The sequence below is a fragment of the Taurulus bubalis genome (genome assembly GCF_910589615.1).
Source record: "Taurulus bubalis genome assembly, chromosome: 2".
Lineage (NCBI taxonomy): Eukaryota > Metazoa > Chordata > Actinopteri > Perciformes > Cottidae > Taurulus > Taurulus bubalis.
In genome coordinates, this window is record NC_136590.1 from 45,485,823 (window position 1) to 45,492,113 (window position 6,291).

Consider the following 6,291-nt stretch of genomic DNA (forward strand, 5'->3'; position numbering starts at 1 on the left):
GCTAACTATAGTCAGCGCTAACTAAAACCTGCGCTAACTATAGCCAGCGCTAACTCTAGCCAGTGCTAAATATAGCCTGCGCTAACTATAGCCAGCGCTAACTTTAGCCAGTGATAACTATAGCCAGTGCTAACTATAGCCAGCACTAACTATAGCCAGCGCTAACTTTAGCCAGTGATAACTATAGCCAGTGCTAACTATAGCCAGCGCTAACTTTAGCCAGCACTAACCCTAGCGCTTCCGCTCCAGATCCGCTCATTTTCTGTAACTAGTAGCACGAAAACATGGTATTAGTAACCGAAGGTTAGCGAGCTAACTAGCCAGCCCCTATATTAGCTCTGTTTAGATTATCATTGTCATGCTCGTGAGAAAGTTAAAACAAAACGCTGTGTGGAGAAGATATTTAATTTATTGGGGCATTGCCGCCTCATGACTAAAGATTAGCGCTGACTTAGAACAGTAGATGGAGTTTTTATCACTTTTCAACAATAGAATGCAGATTTTATTTCTTAGAAGTTTGGCAGAAAGCATTTATTTGTTTCACAACTTTACAGTGACATCATTGAGTGTACAGGAACTGAATTACGGCACTAATACCTGGCAAAGGTACCATATCTTATCATCTTGTTAGGACTAAGTGACTTGTTTCCTGAGATGCCTCCCGTCCATGAGAGGTAGATTTGATTTCTGTTGACCGTGGTGATGAATATCAACCGCTGCATCAGAGGCCTGAAGCTCGACGCTTGTTTATTCTCTCCGCGTCGCCTTCCTCCGGTCTAACGGGCCCGATCGATGGCGAGTCACGTCTTTGCGTGAGCGTTAGCTGCAGAGGTTCGTTATTAGCCCGTCTGAAGCCCCTGCAGCGGTCGGGGTGTAACCCTGTACATCTAATAAACACATCAAATGGTATGCAGCTGCAGGAAGCCAAATTATATCTCTCCGGGTTCCGGTTTTCTCAGCAGGATGAACTGATGGGTGAATAAGTTCCTTCAAGTCGTCTCTCAGTGATTCACCCGCTTGTAATTGTGTTAGCTTCAACTGCTGTTAAGAATGCAGGCAAGGAGTTAGGAAGCTGCGGGACGACGCTTTTCTTTGTGTGTGTGTGTGTGTGTGTGTGTGTGTGTGTGTGTGTGTGTGTGTGTGTGTGTGTGTGTTGAGTCCCCATGAGACCTCTTGATTGTGTTTTGTGCGTCGGATGTCGTGCAACACAAAATGATGCAAATATATTGGATTAAAAAACAGGAAGTCAAAAAGTCGTCAAATGTTAATAAACCTGCAACATAGAAAAGCCAAAGTCAGTTTTTCTCAAAACACTTTATTTTCTTTATGCAATTTTTTTTGGATTGTCAGCTGTTTCCCTGTGCATTGCATTGTGGGACAACAGTGTGTATCAACAACAGACACACCGTGCATATGGAGCGTTAAGGCGTGAAGTTGGTGCAACACTTTCGTCGAGAATGAATTACTGCCAGACGTCCGTGAGCCTCCAGAGGATAAATATTGATTTATTTTAGTGATCTTCTGATTTCATCACCAGGACAAACATTTCACCTGCAGCTCAATGTCTCAACACCTAATAGTTAAAACATGTATTGGTTCAAAGTCAGAGACGTCCTAATGACTTCATTTCTCACTGACCATCGAGGCCTCGACGACTATTCCAGAGACTCTTCCAGGTGATATTATAATCCCATAGGAAGCGATAAGAAACGAAACTTTAACGACATTCTGCTACGTCTTTTTATTTAGTTAGGTTCAGTTGGGTTTGAGTAAAACGTCACCTGGCTTCAAATAATATGCAAACTGAGTAAAATGTAAACAATGTAACAAAACACGTCACGAACATCAGTAACACAATAAGGTTCAAAGTCCATTTCTAACTTTATATACATACATAATTTGCATTTTTGCATTATTGTTTGTTATTGATTGTTTATTTACACCTCACACACTTAATATACACACACATACATACTTGTACTTCTACTGTTTAAGTTTAATTTAATTCCTAAATTAATACTGTGCTTTTCTTTCATCCCAGATATTTTTTATTTTATTTTATTAGTATTATTATTGTATATATCTTTCATCCCTGCTGTTTTGATATCTTATTTTCTGTCTTTAAATTGCTGCTACTCGACACCAAATTTCCCCTTGAGGATTAATAAAGTATATATATTCATTCATTCATTATATATTATATTGTTTAACTTCCTCTGTGTGTAGCAGTGTGTTTGATGTGTAAAATGAGTAGTTTTATTGCATTACCTGTTATTATAATAAAGTAAAGTGCATGGATGCCTGTATTATAAGTGCAGTATAATAATTAGTAAATATAGTGAAAGTTATAATGTGGAATTTAGTAATACTAATGTATTAGTCTGCACACTGAGGGCTTTGTGAATATTTATTTTGAGGCTCTTTTCCAAATAATTCATGTCGCTTCCCGTCAGTTTATCCTTCTCTCCTTCCTCCCTCGTTCACCTCTTCCCCTCCACAGATCAATCTCTCTCTCTCTCTCTCCCTCTCTCTCTCTCTCTTCCTCTCTCTCTCTCTCTCTCTCTCTCTCTCTCTTCCTCTCTCTCTCTCTCTCTCTCTCTCCCTCTCTCCCTCTCCCTCCCCTTTCCTCTCCCTCCCCACACCGTCTCTCCCCTCGTCCTCTGCTCACTCTCTGCAGTGATGAACCGGCCGCCTGGACTTCACTTCTCCTCCCCCTCTTCATCCTCCTCCTTCTCCTCTTCATCCTCCTCCTCCTCCTCTTCCTCCTCTGTCCTCCTCATCGGGTGTCCAGCAGTGATGTCGGGGACTCTGTAGGAGCATCGCTGTGAACCAGGTGGAGGCTGAGAGAACTGGATGTGAAGGTAAGAGAGAGAGGGCGACCATACAAGGGCGAGCGAAGCCAAAGAGACCCGTCTCCGTCCGGTTTGAGCGTCTCAGCTCTGTTGGGAAAACATGAAGGGTTTCTGTTTCTTGTGCAATCAGCGCTGCTGCACATCATTGACTGAAGTTTTACTATGAAAGTTATTTAGGGAAGCAGGGAGTGAGTCTGGACGTCTCTTCCACTTGTTTAATTGTTCCATCAGCAGCATCGTCTTGAACTCTTTCCTCTGAACTTGAAGTGTTTTCTTGTTATTTCACTTCCCTGAATCTTCTGAGAAACAAGCTATTTCTTCCAAGAGTTTGGTCTCACGAATGGACTTTTAACGGCTTCACGATCTATTTGATGAAGTCTGACACCTCAACATACATCAATCCAATTATAAAGCAAAAGAAACACCTGGGTGGGATTTTTTATAGAAGTATATGCTTCATGTGTTAAAGCTGCATTCTCTCTCCTGACCACCAGGGGGCGACTCCTCTGGTTGTATAGAAGTCTATGCTTCATGTGTTAAAGCTGCATTCTCTCTCCTGACCACCAGGGGGTGACTCCTCTGGTTGTATAGAAGTATATATAAATGACTCTACTTCTCTTGATTTATTGCCTCAGTAAACATTGTAAACATGAGTTTATGTCTCAATCTCTAGTTTCAAGTCTTCTTCGCTACAGCATGATGTTCATTTAGTAAATGAATTCTTCATAAAGTTGTACTAGACTTCTTTCTCTACAGATCTTTTATGAAGGTCATAAAGTAGCCGGTTGACTCGTTCAGGGTGACGTAGAGCTGGATTTTCCCGCGCTAAGTGAAGAAGCATCAAAAGATAAAACCCTTGCACTCACGTGGAACCGTTTGATGTACAGAACTCTTCTTCTCCCAGCACTGTTGTTTCAGGTGCTCGGCCTCTTGATGAATTATTAAGAGGACTCAGTGGAGCGGAGATAAAGTTCAGCTCAGCTTCCCGGGCCCTGAACGCCCCGCGGAGCCCCGTCCTCCGGCCTGCAGCTGCGTCTCCACCCTGGGAAGAGTCTTAGTCAGAGACTCTCCTCGGCATCTGAGCAGCAGTCTGGATGGGTTTAATCTGACACATCCAAAGTGAGAACAGAATCTGTGGCCCCCGAGGGACCGGACGCGAAAACTTCCCCGAGGATAAAGCGTGATGGAGCCGAAGTAGAGCAGACGAGAGGCCGGAGCTCCGGGATTAAAGAAGCGGCTGCAGAGACATCGATCGGTACTGTTCCCTTAAGCCTCTCATTCATAACCATCTTCTGTTTCTCTTTTCATCAACTGAGACGAGGCTCTCGAGGAAACAGATCAGGTGTCCGAAAGAGGCAGAACTGCCACTTCGCCTTGTTTTCAGAGCAAAAGCAGCAGTGGTCATGTAGGTTGAGTTTATATTGATTTACCTTTTTAAACTTGAGCTTGAAGAACTACTTTCTGGTCAATAATGCACTAAAATTCATTAATTCCAGCGTCTCAAATGTGAATATTTGCTGCTTTACTTCATTTTTTTTGTATTGTTTGGACAAACACGCAATTGGATGATGTCACTTTGGACTTTTGTATACAGTGATTGGTTTATTTTTTTATATTTTCGAACACTTTGTAGAAGAAAGAGCTAGTTGGTTTACTGAGAAACACTTTGAATACCTTTTTCAAGCATTTTTTATCATAATTTCATTATAACAGTCTTCAGCTCATACACAAGACATTAATAATAATCATTACTTTTGAAATAGCTACAAGCCAAAGCAAGTTTATACTGACTGAAAGTCTTATTACGCGTCACATTTTCCTCCAAACATATAACCAAAGCTACCAAACAAAGATGAGTTTGTTAATCTTCTTGTTTTTACCAAACTATTCCATACATGAACTCATCTGACTGTTAAACATCTTTGTTTTGCATTTATTAGAACATTAGTTTTTTGTAAACTTGGAGTTGGTCCAACGTTGGTTGATGATAAGCAGCTCTGACTTATAAAAGACTGAAGATGCAACAGTTCTTCTCTGAGGTCTGATCCTGATCCTCTCCACCATGAACACTGAGCAGCAGCTCGTCTCAGCACCGGGATGCCGTTGCCTCACAAAGAGCGAAACACGAGAGCGTTTCAGAGAGCAACCAACATGTGAGTGAGTTAACTCTCGGCTCACATTTCCTCCAAAGACTGAGGAAGTGTCATTTTTATGGCCTGCGTGTAGTGATGAAGACTTTGTGTCACAGCTGAGACCAGAGGGGAGAAAGAACAGATCAAATCACAGGAATGAAAGAGTGACGGCTTCCAGAGAGGAGAAGCTCTGCTCCTGGAGGAGGAGGAGGACTATAGGACCAGGACTAGACTGAGGTCTATAGAGGACCAGGACTAGACTGAGGTCTTTAGAGGACCAGGACTAGACTGAGGACTATAGGACCAGGACTAGACTGAGGTCTTTAGAGGACCAGGACTAGACTGAGGTCTTTAGAGGACCAGGACTAGACTGAGGACTATAGGACCAGGACTAGACTGAGGTCTTTAGAGGACCAGGACTAGACTGAGGACTATAGGACCAGGACTAGACTGAGGTCTTTAGAGGACCAGGACTAGACTGAGGTCTATAGAGGACCAGGACTAGACTGAGGTCTATAGAGGACCAGGACTAGACTGAGGACTATAGGACCAGGACTAGACTGAGGTCTTTAGAGGACCAGGACTAGACTGAGGTCTATAGAGGACCAGGACTAGACTGAGGACTATAGAGGACCAGGACTAGACTGAGGTCTATAGAGGACCAGGACTAGACTGAGGTCTATAGGACCAGGACTAGACTGAGGTCTATAGGAACAGGACTAGACTGAGGTCTATAGGACCAGGACTAGACTGAGGTCTATAGTGGACCAGGACTACACTTAGGTCTATAGAGGACCAGGACTAGACTGAGGTCTGTAGAGGACCAGGACTACACTGAGGTCTATAGAGGACCAGGACTAGACTGAGGTCTATAGTGGACCAGGACTACACTGAGGTCTATAGAGGACCAGGACTAGACTGAGGTCTGTAGAGGACCAGGACTAGACTGAGGTCTATAGAGGACCAAGACTAGACTGAGGTCTATAGAGGACCAGGACTACACTGAGGTCTGTAGGAACAGGACTACACTGAGGTCTATAGAGGACCAGGACTAGACTGAGGTCTGTAGAGGATCAGGACTACACTGAGGTCTATAGAGGACCAGGACTACACTGATGTCTGTAGAGGATCAGGACTACACTGAGGTCTATTGAGGACCAGGACTACACTGAGGTCTATTGAGGACCAGGACTACACTGAGGTCTATAGAGGACCAGGACTACACTGAGGTCTATAGAGGACCAGGACTACACTGAGGTCTGTAGAGGACCAGGACTATAGTGAGACAGTTTCAACACCAGCTGAAA